Genomic DNA, 19727 nt, shown 5'->3' on the forward strand with positions numbered 1-19727 from the left:
TGGTAGCTTATGCACCACTATATATGTGCTCAAGACGTGCATATCTTGGTATGACCACGCAAAGATGTCCTTGAGCTCTTGGAGTAAAACAATCAACTCTTGTCTTATTATTGCTGACAAAGTAGTGCCAATCTTTACCTCTCTTCTTTTTTCTTCAGTCCCCAAATTAATAATCTCAATTTCTTCCTTATGGGGCAAAATTTGTTTATCTTCCTTTTCTACCAGCCTTAGTAGTTCGTTAGAAACACCACATTCCACCTCATCCTCACATTCATTAAATTCTTCTAAACATAGAGGTTGCTCTAAATTCATCTCATGATTGGATTCAGAAACATTCGTGTTATTAACATTGTGACCTCTGTACAAGAAAATTTGATTCAAATATATATTGGGATAAAGGCTAAGATTTATGAAATGAATGTAAAAAATGAAGAAAAAAGAATATAGAGCAAAAATTGAAATAATGTAAAGAATGATCACCATTTGATAAATAAAAAGGCATCTTTTATTAAAGATTTAATAGTCTTAACATAACTGCCCTTTACAAAAGATCCCTTAATGCTCTCGAGTGGGAGCATAAGGTTTGTTCTGAGTTATACTCTGAATTAGTCTTAAAAACTACATGGATATCCTCTACAATCCAGTTGTTGAGTTTGTCACTGGGGAAGCAAGGACGAATTCCAATAAAAAACTTTCTAGATTTGTTGTCTCCACCGATCATGTTGATGAACATTCCCTTCATAGCCTCACTAAATATGTCTTGGTCCCTTGCCTACTCACCTTCTCAGACAAGAGTCGAATTTTCCAAATAAAAATAATTCTTAATTCTCAAATAAATAAATAAAGTAATATAAAGAAGTAGGGTCAATCCACGGGAACTATGGAAGTTTGATAATGTTGTTTCTCGGATTGAATCAACTGCAAGAAAATAAAAAAGGAATTTAAAATTAATGAAAATAAATTAATAAAATAAATAAATAAATATTGAATTAATAATAATAATAATGGGAAAATAAATAAAGTATAAGAATTCAATAAAGATGATATAGCCTCAGGTTTTATTTAGTCTCAATTTTGATCGATTAACGGAATAAAATTTTCACTTTGTGATGCATGTCAGTTACAATCAACAAGACCCAACCCCTATAACTAACTTTTCTCTCCATTAATCAAAATTTTCAATTCTATCTTTGAAATTTGATCTTTGTTTGTCTAGCCACGTCTATTGTCTTTAGATCCAAAATAAATTTAAATTCTGGAAAAGTCCGACTCAAGTTATAGCATCTTATTGAGAATGTAACTCGATCTTGATTCCCTTTAATAGATCTTCTCTAAGTTTGTTCAAAGGAAACCGAATTATGACCAACCGATCCGATTTCCAAACTTCGTGCAAAACAATCTTCAAATCAATGTCCACCTTTTTATTTGAAGATGTAATAACTTTTAAGAGAATCACTGATTATCACTCCCTATTTCCCAAGAATCAAGAATATAATCTGAAGATATGAAGATCAATATTCAATTCTCATAAATGCAATTGAGTTTCACAAAGCCCTTTGGCTAAGTAGAAGTTTAGCCAATCATGGATTGGATCATGCTTAGCATTATGAAAAGAAAATAAAAAAAGAAAGATGGAGATGAAAGAAAAGTAGAACTTCAATAAATAAACTAGTAAAATAAATTCTAATCTAAGTTTCAACTGTTGAAATTAAGGGGTGATTATAACCCAAGAGTTCTAAGAAAATAAAACAACTCATTCCTAAAATAATCAAAATAAAAATCCTAATAAGAGTTCTAATAAAATAATAATAGAATAATCAAACTAAAAGTCTTAAATTAAAAAAGGTTTATCACAAAAGATAAATATTTAAGTCTTCTGGTTGAATTCTTTTTCATCTTCTGGATAACTCTGTCCCAGGTAAATTTCAAATTAAATATTCATTGAAGTTCTGCTTGTCTTCTATAAGATTCTAAATGAACTGTCGAAATCTACTAGTGTTTAGGCTAATTAATCTAATGAAGTTCATGTCCAAAATAAACTTAAAATAAAGATAAATCAGTAATATCCAAGAGATAAATGAGAGGTAAATAATAATAAAAATATCTAATATTAAATTCTCATCAAATTCCCCCTCACTTATTCAATGCTTGTCCTAAAGCATACATAAATTCCAATTTCCATCATTCAACAAAGATTCACTTGAAAGTTTATATAAAATCCCAAGTATGCATGGATTGAAGAAGTTAGACAAGATAATCAAACAAAAGTAACAAGATAATCCAATAAAAAACAATTAACCAAATGAATAAGACATAAATATGCAGATCTTTTGTTATTTGTTTGTGAGAAGAAATCAAATCAAGTTTAGTTTTCTTATGATAAGAGATTAGTGGAGCGTGAGTTTTATTTTCCTCCCCTTTTGTATCACTCACTCTTTTTTTTTTCAAACGCTAATTTTACTCTCATTTTTTCTTTTTTTAAATTTCTTCCGTTTTGCGCTTCTATCTATTTTTTAACTTTATAGTCTCGACTCTTAATCGAATATTTAAACTGGAATCGAGATGAAAACCCAAGCACCTTGCCCCAGTTCTTCAATATGATCACACTCAAATGATCTACCACTCATAATCGCCTCACAAAGTTACACACCTAAAGTTAAAATCAATCACTAGCAAAACAAACACAAACTCATATTTAAGCAACACTAACAATTATACCACAAGGTTAAAAGCTTTCATCAAATTATTTCATCAACTCAAATCAATTATTCATGCATAACAAAATCAACTCAAGCTTGAAAATAAGGGATCATGACAATACTAACAAGTCAACCAAGGCAATCAATAGTCATGAGAATCGAGATATCCCATCAAACCAAAATGAATAAATAAGGTGAAATTTTCAATCTAAACAACTCAGTTAAAGAGTATTGTCCCAATACGAAAAAAATAAAGTAAAGGAGAAAGGATAGAAATACTCCCCATGTCTAGCGTATGTGGGTTGTCCGATGGTATAGGAATATTGACCTTTATTCGAATAAATGTTGTGTCTATAATTTTGATCTCGATAAGAAAATACCTAGTTTACCTAAAAATATAAAGAAAAATAAATACCAAAATAAAATAAATAAAAAATAATAAAATGGTTTACCTCTAATTAGTGTGCTTTTATTTAACGTCGTTAGCTCGACGACCTGGTTAAAACTACAGGTTCTATGAGTCACGACAAAAAATCCTAGTTACTTCGTTCGTAATTTTCCTGTAAAAAATTTTCAGCTTAAAATTAAGAGCAACACCTTTTTCCCAATGGAAAAAAAATTTAAAAGAAATTTATTTGTCATGAAATTCTTTTGTTTTATCCTGGTAGATCCAATAACTATCATAGGTGTTCTTTCATATTTCTTCAAGCTCTTGAATGTGAAGTTTTCGAGTTTCGCCAACGACATCTATCTCCATGTTACATTCTTTAATCACCCAGTAAGCTTTGTGCTCTAATTCAACCGATAAATGACACGGTTTACCAAAGACTAAGCGATATGGGGACATACCGATGGGACCTTTATAAACCGTGTGATATGCCCATAAGGTATTGTTTAATTTCAAGCTCCAATCCTTATGATTTGGTTTCACAATTTTATCAATGATTGACTTGATTTCTCTATTCAAAACTATCGCTTGTCCATTCGTCCGTGGATTGTAAGCCGTAGCAATTCTTTGAGTTATGCCATATTTCTTCATGAGTGCTTCAACAATTCGGTTAACAAAATGTGTCCCACGATAACTGATTATTGCCCTCAGTTTGCCAAACCTATAAAAAATAAAATCTATTAAAAAATCGATAATTGTTTCAACATCATTATTATGAGTAGCTCTAACTTCTACCCATTTAGACCTATAATCAACAGCGAGAACAATGCAACAATTCCTAAAAGATGAAACAAAAGGTCCCATATAAGCAATTCCTCACACATCAAAAATTTCACAAACATGAATTAGGTTAAGGAGCATTTCATTTCTTCATCTTAAAATACTTGCACGTTGAAATTTTTCACAAGATTTACAAAAATCATAAGTGTCATAAAAATAGTCGGCCAAAAAAATACACATTATAATACATTGTGTATAATTCGCTTCGAACCAAAATGGCCTCTATAGGAATAAGAATGAAAAAAGTTAAGTATATAATTTACTTCACTTTCTGCTACACAGCATCAAATTGCCTGATCGTAATTGTAATTCCATAGTTATGGATTATCGCATATATAGAATTAGGATTCACGTTTAATTCAACTTACCCCAAAATAAGATAGATCTGAAGGTAGTATTCCAGTGGCCAAGTAATTTACCATATATACATACCATGGCCAAGTAATTCCTCTTTTATTGGGGCATCATCTACCATGATGGGTAATCGGCTCAGGTGATCAACAACTAAATTTGCGCATACCTTCTTGTCATTAACTTCCAAATTAAACTCCTGAATGAGCAAAATCCATCAAATTAAGCGTGGTTTTGCATCCTTCTTACTCAGTAAATATTTCAAAACTACATGATCAGAAAAAACAATAATTTTAGTTTTTAGAAGATAAGAGCAAAATTTTTCTAAAGCGAAAACAATAGCAAAAAGTTCTTTTTTTTATTGAATGGTTTTGTTGAGTTGCATCCAAAGTTTTGGATACGTAAGCGATTATGTCTGTTTATTTTTTGATCTTTTGTACCAAAACCACTCTTATGCTCCTATCGCTCGTGTCACACATGATTTCGAAGGGGTAATCCCAGTTAGGGTGTTAAACTATGTGAGCTGAAACAACATTTCCTTAAAAAAATCGAAGGCCTTCTTGCATTCTAGATTGAAGTCAAATATCTTATCCTTTATTAATAAATATAAAGTGGTTGTACTATTTTAAAAAAGTCCTTGATAGACCTCCGGTAGAAACCTGTATGACCAAGGAATGAACGAATCTCCCTCACAGTAGTGGGGTATCGAAGTGAGCGAAAAATGTCAATTTTAACTTTATCAATTGTAATCCCGTTAGAAGAAATGACATGGCCTTTTTCATAGTTTAAAACAAGATTGAATTCAAGGAATCGCTTCAGGATTTTTGTCAAATTTGACATACACTCACCAAAAGAATTATCGTAAACTATAAAACCGTCCAAAAAACTTCAATATCTTTTTTGATGTAAAAAGAAAAGGAAGCAAAAATGATATTTTCTAGTTAAAGAGTTTAAATTCAAGTAATCGATACCCAATTACTATAAAAAATGGGATAAATCATATCAACATTGAGAAGCTTCTAGATCTCCTTTCAACCACCTCCATCATGGGAGGGTTTAGACGCCTCTAACCTTCACGAGAAGACTTAGTATTTTCTTCTAATTTGATTTTATGCATGCAAGTAAAAGGACTGAGTCCTTTGATGTCAGCGATTATCTATATGATTTCTTCTTTATGCTCTTTTAGGACTTGAAGCAAATCCTCCTCTTCCTCATTGGAAAGTTTGTTTGAGATGATAACCGATAAAGTTACTCATTCTCCCAAAAAAGCATACTTTAACTGATCCATAAATTATTTTAACTCAATTTTTGGTGCCTGCAAAATAGAAGGTAACATCTTAGTTTTTGAGTGAGTAAGACACAAATCAAAATAAAGAAAGGAAATATTTCCAACTCCCTTATTTCATCATCAACTTCCTCTAATTCCCTTCACAATTCATAAAAAAAAAATTAATCTCCATAAATTCATCAACGATAGGTTTGAAAACATAAAAAATCTAATATTATACACTGAGTTTGGATATTTCATCTCCTTATAAACATCGAATTTGAAAACTTCACTATCAAATTCCATTGTCAGAATCCCTCTTCTAACATCGACTTTAGTATGAGTTGTGATTAAGAATGGTCTGTTGAGTAAAATTTCAGATGAAGTATTTGATAGGTCATCTTCCATGTCAATGACGTAAAAATCTTCACGAAATACCAAGTCATTTACCTTAGCCAATACGTTATCAAGAACTCTTTCGAAATACACCACATATCTATCAACAAGCTGGATTGTTACACCTGTTTCTTTCAAAGGCTGAACACTAAGTAAGTTATATATCAAAACATGCATAACATTTATTGAAACAACCAAATCAAACATAGCTCGTTTTATACGTACTTTACCAATTTTACAAGGAATAACAAACATACCTTTCTCCTTGTACTTAGGTGGAATTTTACTTTGAGAGATAGCAAAAATATTATCACCCAAATTTACCTTTTCATTTCTGCTAAGATTCATTTTATTTGTGCAAAGATCCTTAAAAAATGACATACCGTGGAAGCTTTTATATAACATCAAGGAGGGGTATATTAATCTCGAACTTCCAAAAAATATTAAGTATCTCTTTCTCCTCGGTGTTTTTGTCGCGCTTAACTAGTTTTGACAAAAAATGAGGTGGAACAACATAGGGAGATGGTGCAGAAGATTATATAGGGGATAATGTAGAAGATGTGATAACTCCATAAAAAATACTTTATTTTTAGTCTTCTTACTTAAGTTATTATTTATCTAAACAATGTTTTCATAGCATATTAGTTGCATTTAGATTATATTTGCATGTGGTGGATACGTTTTGTCTAGGCAAGATTTATTTGGCTTAACTGATGTTGCTGAGGAGAAAGGGCTTTTGTGGGTTGTGTGTGTGTAAGAAATAACTTAGGAAGAACATTTCAGCCGTGACAAAACATTTCACAAGGGCCAGTGGAACATAGAAGACAAAGACAGTGAAGAACATATTTTTCTTTCCAAGGCAAGATTTATCTTGCAAGTCTGAAGCAGATCTTATGAACTGCTAATGTCACTTTCCAGCTGTATAACAGACCTTACGTACAATCAAACCTCCAAGAATCTGACCATATCCAGCCGCCTTTCTATCTATATCATGGAAAAGTCAACATGGTTATTTAGGGAATATTCAATTACACAAAACCATAAGAATTCCCATTATAAATACCCAACCATAGCCGCCAAAAAGAGGAGGCAAGGAAAAAAAATATTTACCTTGGGTGTGGAGTAAGCAACTGCAGTACCTTATCTTCCACCGTTCCCCAAACCCCGACCGTCCTTGGTTCCCTTCATAGCCATGCTATAGTAGAGCAGTGGTCAAGCCTCGAGAGAGGCTAGCCACCAGAGCAAACGCGGTGCTGGTCAGAGCTATCACAGTAAAGTCCCCTGTTTGGGAGTCGTCCTTCCTTTGTGTTTAATTTCATTAATCTTTTTTGGGGTGTGTATTAAATGTTGATAATCTTAGATGATACTTTGGCAACACCATGATTTAATTTACATGGTATTGGTTTTTGTTTTACTGAGACAATTATTTAATGGTTTTTGATTGATGCTTTATGATTTTTCTTAAGACTGTTTTATTCATTGTTTTAATATTTTTCCTTGACACTATAAGAGCTTTCGAGAGATTGCATGGTGCCTGGATGAAACATTTCTAGACTTTGTAAGATCTTTCGAGAGATTATCACTTGATTTGACTGTGTACACTTGCAAAAATTTTCTTGCCTTAACATATACATTTACAAGCGATCAAATTTTTGGCGTCGTTGCCGGGGATTGGCAACTGACGGAATTTTGAAAATTTTTGCCATAACAAATTTTTATTTCTTGTCACATTTTAACTTGTTTAATTTTTTTCCTTTGAAGGTTTTTATCGTTGCATGACCCTGAGATCTGCTGGTTAACAACTAGAACCATTCGATCCTAAGATTGAACTGTCATTTAGACAAAGGCGACGTAACCAACGAGCTAGAGAGTATATGAATAGACTGAATTATCAAGGCAACAATAATATGGGAGATCAGACAGATCCTGGCGTAACTACAAATAATCTTCCTAAAGAAGCTGCAAGACCACAAGCAATACAAGATCACTTGAATCTGATTCTTGATGATCTTAATCCAGGCATTGTGGCACCTAAAATACAAGTAACCCATTTTGAACTTAAACCAGTGATGTTTAATATGCTAAACTCCATCGGTCAATTTGGTGGCTCGCCTAATGAGGATGCTGCACAGCATGTTCATGCCTTTTTTGAAGTATGTGATTCGTTCAGGCAACAAGGAGTACATGAAGATGTGCCGACGCTTAAACTTTTCCCGTATTCTCTACGCGATAGAGCAAGAGCTTGGCTCAGTGGAGTCTAAGGAAGATTTTTGTAAAAGCTTACTACTTCGCTACAACCCTCCACACACAACTACGTAATAACATAGCAAGTTTCTACCAAGGCGATGACGAATCCATGTACGAATGTTGGGACAAATATAAAAGTTTGCTTTGCAAGTGCGTGAACTATGGATTCCACGACTGGACTCAAATCGTGATGTTTTATAATGGATTCAATACACCTACTTGAATGATGTAGGATGCCTCATAGAAGGACACTTTTCTTGATAAATCACCTGATGAAGCCTTCGATATCCTTAATAGGATAGTGAATAATGACAATCAATTCCCGACTACAAGGTTGTGGATCGGTAGAAAAGTATATGGAGTATACGAAATTGAGGGAAAGATTCAGTCTCTCCTTAACTTTATTCCATAACTAATATATTAAAAATTTTTAGCGTCCTTATGAGGTGAGAGAAGTCAAGGCAACCAGTGTTGCATGCATTATTTGTTGCGACAACCATCACGAGAGTGATTGCCCAGAAAACCAGGAATCCATTAATTTTGTGGGCAACTCCAAAAGTAGTAACAACAATCCCTATTCTAACACATACAATCTTAGATAGTGACAACATCCATCTTTTTCATGGGGTAATCAAGGAACTAACAACAATCACACAGAAAATTGTAATAGGCCACAATAGAATGATTTAGAACATCAATATTTTTAGCATCAGCAATGCCCTAGTAACATAATAAAGGTGCATCTTCTTCCTCTAATACAAACTCTATTTCTAACTTCTTGGAAGCTTCATTGTAGGAATTTATGGCCTCGGCAAAAGATTTCATGACTTCAACAAAGACTTTGATTTATGAACACTCATCAACAATTAAGAACCAAGGTAATTTGTTACAAAGCCAAGAAACTCTTTTGCAAAGCCATAATTAATCCTTGAGAGCATTAGAGATCCAAGTGGCTCAAATCGTCACAGCATTACATTCTCGCCCACAAGGAAGTCTCCCTAGTGATATTGAGGTCATTAAACATCATGGAAAGGAGTAGTGTAGTGTACTTACATTGAGGAGTAGTACCCAGATTAATAAAAATGACAAGTTTAGGGAGAAACAACCAGAAAATTCTAGCCAAGGCACTACACAACTTGAGAATCAAGCTGAAATTGTTGAACTAGAGGGATTGCCTGAGGAGAAGGAAAAGGATGAAGGTTCATAAATTCATCAAGAAAATAGTGGGAAATTTATTGCTAAGGTAAAAGTATCCTCACCACCTATAGCAGATGAAGGCATACCTCCACGCCCTTTCCTCAACGGTTAAAGAAACACAACGACGAGATTTAGATAAAGAAATTTGTTGACATCGTAGACCATTTGTATATTAATGTCCCATTGCTTGAAGATATCGAGCAGATGCCTTCTTATGCTAAATTTCTAAAGGACATTGTCACGAAGAAGATGAAGGTAGAAAAATTAGAAAATGTCACTGCGTCGACATAATTATGTTCTGCATTAAGCAAACTTTTGCCAAATCAAAAAGATCCTGGCAGCTTCGTGATACCATGCTTTATTGGTGACAACTTTGTGGGGTGAGCTCTTGTTGACTTAGAGTCAAGAATAAATTTGATCCCCAATTCCATATTTTTAAAACTAGAAATGTGTAACTCTTGTCCAACCACCATTGTCTTACAGTTAGCTGAACGGTCTTATGTTCATCCTAAAGGCAGAATTGAAGATGTCATTGTAAAAGTGGACATATTTGTGTTTCCAGTTGACTTTCTCATATTAGATTGTGAGGTTGATGAAAACACACCCATCATTCTTGGGCGGCCCTTCTTGGCCACTGGAGGAATCTTAATAAATTGCGAGAAGAGAGAATTCACGATGCAGATGGGAGATCAAAGTGTCACAATTAATGTCTTCAACTCCATGAAGTATGTTGATGATTCAGAAGAATGTCAATGTATTAGAGACATGGAATTAATAGAGGAAGATAGAGCAGAAAATCTTGGCCAATGTGAATTTTTACATATAGATGAGTACAACACTTTGTGCCAAGACAACATTTTTCTGACACAGAAACACGAAAATTTTGGCACGGGCAAAAAATTATTAAAAGATGATTGTGAAAACTTTTACTTCGGCAACAGTTTTTCGAATGAAGCAAATGATGGATTTCCTGATAATGAAACCAAAGTCGGTTATAAAGATAAATTAGAGGAACATTCTAGCTTCCTTCAAGCTAGACCAGGTATAAAATTTGAACCCTTGAATTTCAATGAATTTATTCCCCCAAAATCATCATTACAGCATGCACCCATATTGGAAGTTAAAACTTTTCCATTGCACTTGAAATATGCTTATCTATGTAGTAATGAGACTTTATCGGTGATAATTTTTGCTAGTCTAACCTCTGAACAAGAGAACAATTTGTTAAATGTTTTGTCGCAACACAAAAAAAGCTCTCGGGTGGACCATGACAGATTTGAAGGGAATCATCCCTACTATATACATGCACAAGATCAACTTAGAAGACAGTCATAGCAATTTTTTGCAACCACAAAGAAGACTTAACCCGATCATAAAGAAACTGGTGATGAAGGAAATCATAAAATGGTTGGATACTGTAGGAATTTATCCAATATTCGATAGCTCATGGGTCAGTCTGGTGCAGTACGTTCCATATAAGGACGGTGTGACCATGGTTAATAATGAAAATGATGAGTTTTTAACTACTAGAAAAGTCACGAGCTGGCAGATATGTATAGATTACAGGAAGCTCAATAAAGCAACAAAGAAAGATCAATTTCCCTTCCCTTTTATTGATCACATGCTTGATAGGTTAGAAGGAAAAGCATTTTACTGCTTCCTTGATGGATATTCTGGATACAATCAAATATCTATGACATCGGAGGATCAAGAGAATACAACTTTCACATGCCGATATGATACCTATGCGTTTAGGAGAATGTCGTTTGGACTATGTAATGCTCCAACAACTTTTCAGAGGTGTTTGATGGCCATTTTTTTTAGATATAGTGGAAGATTGCATGGAAATATTTATGGATGATTTCTCCATCTCATGCGATAACTTCAACCGATGCCTCGACAATATATCTAAAGTGTGAAGCTATATGAAGAATCCAACCTGGTGCTAAATTGGGAAAATGTCATTTTATGGTAACCAAAGGAATTGTGTTGGGACACAATATTTCTTTCCAAGGTATTGAAGTGGATGGATCCAAGGTGGAAGTAATCAAGAATTTACATTCACCCACCAATGTAAAAGGCATACGTAGTTTCCTTGGACATGCAGGATTTTATAGGCGGTTCATAAAGGATTTTTTCTCAAATCTCAAAGCCTCTGTGTCTTTTGCTTCAACAAATTCAACCATTTGTGTTTAATGGCGACTGTTTAAATGCTTTTACAGATTTGAACAAAAAACTTACCTCGGCGCCAATTGTTTTTCCATCGGACTGGGATGTACCTTTCGACCTTATGAACCACGCTAGTAACTATGCATTTGGGGTACTAGGATAACGAAAAAGTAAACTCTTTCATGTTATCTACTATGTTAGTCGTACCCTTAATGATGCACATATGAATTATACCACAACTGAAAAAAAAGCTTCTTGTCGTAGTATTTGCATTCGATAAGTTTAGGCCATATCTCATAGGGACTAAGGTTATTGTGCATACTGATCACTCTGCCATTAAATATTTAGTTAATAAAAAAACTACAAAGCCTAGGCTCATTAGATGGATATTATTTCTACAAGTGTTCGATTTAGAGGTAAATGATAGAAAAGTGCGGAAAACCAAGTAGCATATCACTTGTCTAGGATAAAAAGCAAAATCATTTGTCATGTCATGAAGAACATTCACGAGGATTTATCTGACGAGAATATTTTATTTGCCACGGTTGTGCCATGGTACGCTGACTTAGTTAACTTTCTTGTTAGTGGTATAATGCCTCCAGATTTATCTAGCCATGGTAGAAAAAAATTCAAACATGATGTACAACGTTATTACTGGGATGAACCATTCCTCTTCAAGCAATGTGGAGACCAAATAATCAAGAGGTGTGTCTCAGAAGAAGAACACAAAGAAATTATATTTCATTGTCATTCATCTCCATATGGAGGACATTTTGGTGGAACAAGGACATCAACAATGGTTCTTCAATCCGATTTCTATTGGCCCACATTGTTCAAATATGAACAAGAATTCTATAAGTCATGTGATCGATGCTAGTACACCGGGAACATATCGAAGAGACATGAAATGCCATGGTAAAACATTTTCAGGGTCGAACTCTTCGGTGTATGGAGATTGATTTTATGAGACCCTTCCCCTCATCTTTTGGTGACTTATACATTCTCTTGGTTGCGTACTACATGTCCAAATGGGTAAAAGCCATCACAACACCCAAGAATAACTCCAAGACCATGCTAAAATTCTTGCACAAGAACATCTTTACGCGCTTTGGAACACTATGAGCTATTATCAGCGATGAAGGCACACATTTTGATAAAAAAAAATTAATTGTGAAGGCGTTAAAAGATATGGGTTGCGTCATTGAATTGCCATGGTATATCATCCCTAGACCAATGGGTAGGCCAAAATCTCTAACCGAAAAATCAAACAGATCTTTGAGAAGGTGGTTAACCCAAACCACAAGAACTGGTCGCCAAAGCTGGATGAAGCACTATGGGCCTACCGCACAACATTCAAGATTACTGGTCGCCAATTAATGCTAGTCTATGGAAAGGTGTACCATTTTCATGTGGAAGTTGAACATAAAGCATATTGGGCTATCAAGAAACTGAACATGGAGGCCCAACTTACTAGAGAAAGAAGATTACTGGAACTGAACAAAATTGATGAGTTTATAGCTCAGGATTACGAAAATGCCCGCCTATGCAAAGAAAAAATGAAATTATGGCATGATAGAAAAAAATTTCCAAGGAAATTTTATTTTGCACAACAAGTGTGCTCTACAATTCACGACTCAAATTGTTTCCAGGAAAGTTAAAATCTAGATTGTCAAGACAATTGATCATACACTAAGTCCATAACAATGGAGCAATAGAAATAAAAAACCTAAATGATGGATCTACCTTTAAAGTGAAAGGTCAAAGACTGAAGGAATACAAAGGAGCACCCGTCATGTGCGATAAACTGGCATCGATAACACATGATGCCCAAGAGTTTGCTATTCTTTCCTGAACAATTTTGGTTGCCTAGGGAACCACAATTTGAATTATGTACATAAATAAACTAAGTTATTTTATTCTGCACGAGGTATTTAGTTTTATTTTATTAAGATATTTTTATTTCTCTTTGGCATTTAAGCTACACGTGGCAGCACAAGGTTGAAGCTCATGCATGGGAGGAAGAGAAATCCTAATCTAAGTGGTTTTTGTGGCAATTGTGAAGAGGGAAAGATATATTTCCCTTACTTTACATCAAACCTATAATATTATCATTAATATCATATCTTTTCCCCTTTCTATTTTTATCGTTTTACCCCTAATAAACCACCCATTACATTCCTTAAAAAAGTCACCCACCCTTCTTCCTCATCATTTCCGTATTTTCTCTTCCTTCAGCCTTTTCTCTTTACTCTTTCCTCCAAAATACCTCGACGATACACCATGTAACAGCAAAAACCATGGCCAGACCCAAGAAAAATCTAGCCACATCCTCTAGATTTGAGCGTTTCCAAACTTTCGAAGACGAAGCAAGGTTCAAAAACCTATAAAAAAATGCAAGTATATTTGGAGGACGGCTTTATTTTTCCAGCATAAGGTGACAAACCATTTAGACCAGAGGTAATGGACATAGTAAGGAAACATAAGTGGGAGAAGTTTGCTTGACATTCAAAGTTGATGGCACTGACGATGATCTAAGAATTTTACGCATATTTAGGAGACCCATATCAACATAATATCTATATGAGAGGGAAATCCATTTGGTTCTCTCCATCAGCCCTCAATCGCTATTTTAAGCTCGGTAAGGTGGAGGGTTAACACAAGAAATTCCTGGCCTAGTTAGATCAAGAAACATACGATGGAGTCCTGGAAGACTTGTGCTTTCGATGGGCCAAGTTTGAAAGAAATGTACCAACGCGTAAGTGGGTAGATCATCGAGCCCTTAAACCGATTATAAAGTTATGGTATCACTTCTTGAAAGGTAAGTTGATGTCGAACTCCCATAACATAACAGTATTTGTGAGGAGGTTGATGTTCCTGCACTCAATTATTAATGGATGAGAAATCGATGTTGGGGGGATCATCTTCGACAAAATTTATGACCATGCAAAGAGGAACCGAGGTATTCATATTTTTCCTAACTTGATAAATGCTCTGTGCAAGAAGAAAAAAGTCTTTGAGAAATCATTTGAGGACTTTATCAAGTCAAAGGAAGGGATAACCAAAAAAGAAGGTGTCAGAGCTCATGAGCTTCGATGATAATGCTCCACATGAGAGCCTGGAGAGAGGAGTGAAATCAGTTGTCGTGAAAAGAATGGCAGTCATTATCACATCTACAAGAGAGATGCACGAGAGAATCGAGCACCTGGAAAGTCAAATACAGACTTTCTTCGGCTATGTCAAGGTAATGGATGCACAACTAAATGCCTTCTTGAAGAAGATGCTCTTAATTACCAATGAGGACATGTCTTCCTTTCCTAATGAAATTTTGAAACACACAGCAGGCGGCAGAACATTTCATGCCTCGACACAAAACGTTCCCCCCCGAGTTCCCCATATATTTCCCTCCACTTGCCACTCATGTCTCTCCTATACATAACGAAGATGACGATGAGACAGACGAATATCTGACCTCCTCCTTCTCTTCCTCTAAGAACACCCAGGAAATTCTACCCGAAGTTTTTAAAGATGATCATTTCATTCTGGTCCCCGATCAACCCACCACTAAAAAGAATCTAAGCAGTCCCTGGATCGCCATACTACACCAGTTCCTAACCCTAAAAAAAGTCAATCTCAAGTAACACTTGCACAACCCACCTACAGTAAGGAACGACCAGCATCAGCTAGTGCCCCGAGCATTGGGCGTCACATTAAGCGAACATCTGGGTGTGTTCTTCAGCCATCTCCCTCTCTGATTTGATTGAGAGATATTGTATCTGAGAGCTTCCTCTTCCAAAGAAACGCAGAACACGCATGACAAGCCAAGCCTCCCCACCACAGTAAGGTAACAAATTTTTTTTGCATTTTCACTTGCATTTAGAGTAATTTAGATTTTTTTTATTTTTCATGCATTGAGGACAATGCATCCCTCAGTTTTAGGGAGGTGTTGTGTCTCACACTTAGTTAATAGCAGTTGATGATAATTGGTTGAAAATTTTGGTTTTCATGGCATGAACATGTTTAGACTATTGTTTGGAATGAATTAAGGATGCCCCATGATGAAAGCAGAATTTTATTGCTTAGGCCATAACTATTTTACATTACTGTCGAATGATAGAACCGACCTTAGGATTGATATTTTGTGAACTTGTAAACATGATTGTATGCTTTCTCTGCTTAAGGTGCTTAGTAAATTTTTATGAAAAAACTTTTTACATGTCGTGACATTGAAGAATTGTAAAGCTTAAAGTTTAACTTCATAGTGTTTAAATTTTGTTGAATTAAAGGGACACTCCTCTATGTAATGGCGTGACCGGGAAACTCCTTAAAAATAAATGGTTACCTAGGCATATGAGTGAATGAAAGTAGCCACGGGATGACTCTACCTGACTAGCTCGAGGGTGGAAGGTATGCTCCCTTTCAATTAGAGTATGGAATGGTAGGTGTGATGAGCTGACTCCCCTAAAAAATAAATAAATAGAAGTGGAAATTGTGCTTGACGAATAATTTGATTCCTAGGCAAAACAGAAGTACTTACTTGAAGTTTTCTAAATATGTTAATGCATAAACTGCGTACAATCACACACACACACACACTAGCAAAGAATCCTGACTTAGAAAGGTACTTGACTTATATGACAGTCTAGCATGTTAAGGCTAAACTCTTTGATGAGGACTGAAATTGTAAACCACATGATTGTCTTAATAGTACTTATTGGTGAAAATTATAATTTTCCAACTAAATTATTATACATTGATTGAGGGTAAGAAATAGCTTAAGTTTGGGGGTGTGATAACTCCGTAAAAGACTATATTTTTACTATTTTACTTAAGTTATTGTTTGTCTAAACATTGTTGTCATAGCATATTAGTTTCATTTAGGTCATATTTGCATGTGGTGGATACATTTTGCTTAGGCAAGATTTATTTGGCTTAACTGATGCTGCTGAGGAGAAATGGCTATTATGGGTTGTGTGTGCAGGGGAAATGACTTAGGAAGAACATTTCAGCCATGACAAAATATTTCACAAGGGCAAGTGGAACATAGAAGACGAAGATAGTGAGGAACATATTTTTCTTTCCAAGGCAAGACTTATCTTGCAAGTCTGAAGCGGATCTGATGAACTACTGATGTCACCTGCCAGCTGTATAGCGGACCTCACGAACAATCAAGCCTTCCAAGAATTCGACCATATCCAGTCGCCTTTCTATCTATAGCATGTACAAGTCAACATGGGTATTTAGGGAAGATTCAATTATACAAAACCCTAGGAATTCCCATTATAAATACCCAACCATAGGTTCCAAAAATAGAAGGCAGAGAAGAAGAAGATTTACCTTAGGCGTGGAGTAAGTAGTTATAGTACCTTACCTTTTATCGTTCTCCAAACCTGACCGTCCTTGGTGCCTTCCATAGCCAGGCCATAGCAGAGCGGTGGTCAGGCCTCGAGAAAGGTTGGCCGCTAGAGCAGGTACAGTGCTGGTCAGAGCTATCACGGTAGAGCCCCCTATTTGGGAGTCATTCTTCCTTTGTTATTAATTTCTTTAATCTATTTTGGGGAATGTATTAAACGATGATACTCTTGGAAGATACTTTGGTAACACAATGATTTGCTTTACTTGGTGTTGGTTTTTGTTTTGCCCAGACGATTATTTAATGGTTTATGAATGATGCATTATGATTTTGCTTAAAATTGTTTTGTTCATTGTTTTAATATTTTTCCATGACACTGTAAGAACTTTTGAGAGATTGCTTGGTGCACAGACCGAAACATTTCTAAACTTTGTAAGAGTTTTCGAGAGATTATCGTTCTTCTATAAATTGATTCTTAGATTCGAGAGAATTAATATAGATCTACGTGAACAAAAGAATAGATTTAGGATGGTGATGCTCTAACCTGTATACGTTATAGAGAAGGATTGGGTTTCAATTGAATAAAAGGGATAAACACTTGAGTAGGATAGACATCGACTATAGTTCACGCTGAGGGGTATTGCCACAACAACAGTCTGACAAACCAAGGGTTGTACCTCACGCCGAGTAGTATTGCCATAGAAACCGTCTTAGAATACTCCAGTAATCCTATCAGGCAGCATAAGCATATCATAAAACATCCTTCCAGACTTAGAATAATTTCTCCATATCAAGACCAACCTAAGTGCTCTATGAAAAGTCTGAATATATGAGGTTATTCTGAATATATTTGAATCAACGCTTTTCTTTGCCTTGTCTATTTTTATTTTTACTTTTGCATATTTTCTTTGCCTCGACCAAACTTTTCTACAACCACATTTCATAATATTCTCTTGCTTTAGCAACTCTTTGACACTTGTTCGTACAATTCATTACTAATTATTTCTCTATTTTGATAAGAATTCAGGGACTAGCTCGTGACACCTAGTTCTAGTTGTTGAGAAACCTAGAAATCCCTGAGGAGACGATAACTCACTTACCCTTTATTACTTGATTTGACTGTGTACACTTGTACAGATTTGCTTGTCTTAGCATAAACATTTACAAGCGATCAAGATGACACTAACGTTTTTTACTTTTCTTCTCATGGGTTCTTACGTCAACTGCTTTGGGTGGCTTAGTCTCAACGACATTGACACCTCAAAGGGTCATGGCACTAGGGTTTTTCCTTATATTAGGTTGTCTACAATGGTAACTTCCCTTAAGACTCCAATCGCCCCATGGTTTGAGCCAATTAACTCATCTTTTTGTCAACTTTTTTAAGTTGTGCTTTAGTTTGATTCTGAATCTTCCCTTGAGATATCACTAGTTGTTCCACAATTGATTCTAATGATGACTTTGGAAGCTGATAATGCTGAGGTGGAGCTGGCGTTGTTTGATAAGCTTGATTTGGTATCTAATTTTGTCTATAGTTAAAATTCATATAATCTCACCACCTCGAATTATAGGAGTTGGCGTGAGGATTTTGAGGTATCTAGGGAGGTCCTAGAAAATTTTTCACTGCATCCATATGAGCAGTAGAATCTTCTTGAAGTATTAGACAGTAGTCTTTGGGATGATCCTGAATCGTGCATATTCCACATAACCTTGTTGTTCGTGTTTTACCTACAATGAGATATTGAACCATATTAGTTAACTTATCAATTTTATACTCTAGAGAATAAGTAATTATCTCGTGAACCCGTCGTGAGGGTTCACTGGACGAGGGAAACTGTTTATAGTTTATAGCCATAGAAGAAATCAGATTTCTGGCCGCAACGGGAGTCATGTTAACTACAGCTCCTCCACTTGCTGCGTCGATCATCTTCATCCCAATAGGAAGTAAGCCTTCACAGAATAACTGGAAAAGTGTTTGTTCAATTAATTCATGCTGCAAGCAGCTAGTGCACAGCTTCTTGAACCATTCCAATAATTATATAGTGACTCGTTATCTTTCTGGTGAACTCCTAAGATGTTTCTCATTAACTCACTTGCTTTCGTTGCAAGAAAGAACCTGTCAAGAAAAAGTTGAGTCATATCAGTCCACGTAGTGACAGAATTTGGTGGTAAATAAAATAATCAATCTTTAGCCAAATCGGCCAAGGAAAAAGGGAAAGCGTGAAGTTTAATTTGATCCTCAAATACTCCATGTGGTTTTATACTAGAGTAAACCAAGTGAAATTCAATGAGATGTTTATGCGGATTTTTACTTGGTAATCCGTGGAAGGTAGGGCAAAGATGAATTAACCACGTCTGGAGCTCAAACGATATTTCTCCATGAGGGGTTGAGATATATACAGTGTTGGTTTAGTAGGTGATGCAACTAATTCTCATATTGTTTGTTGATTCATTGGAGTTGGTTCTCCGAAGTCTTCTTCAGCGTTAGAAAAGGTATTTGCATCAAATGGTATATTCGAATTAAGTTTATATTGTCATGATTGTTGTTGTTGTTGTCACCTTTCTCATAGTGTACGTGCGCGTATTCTTCGGGTTACTGCTTCGTTCTCAAGTACCCAATCTGTTAGTTTGCATGGATTTTTCCTGGTCATAAATCAAAACAATAAATAATATTAGTAAATTTGATGAAATCCTGGAAACGACGTCAATTTGACAATCGTCGAATTTTTCAAATAAAAATAATTCCTAATTCTCAAATAAATAAATAAACATATAGAGAAGTAGGGTCAATCCAAAAGGACTAAGTTTGATAATGGTGTTTCTCGG

The sequence above is a fragment of the Hibiscus syriacus genome, unplaced genomic scaffold (genome assembly GCF_006381635.1).
Source record: "Hibiscus syriacus cultivar Baekdansim isolate YM2019G1 unplaced genomic scaffold, ASM638163v2 tig00110241_pilon, whole genome shotgun sequence".
In the NCBI taxonomy this organism is placed as follows: domain Eukaryota; kingdom Viridiplantae; phylum Streptophyta; class Magnoliopsida; order Malvales; family Malvaceae; genus Hibiscus; species Hibiscus syriacus.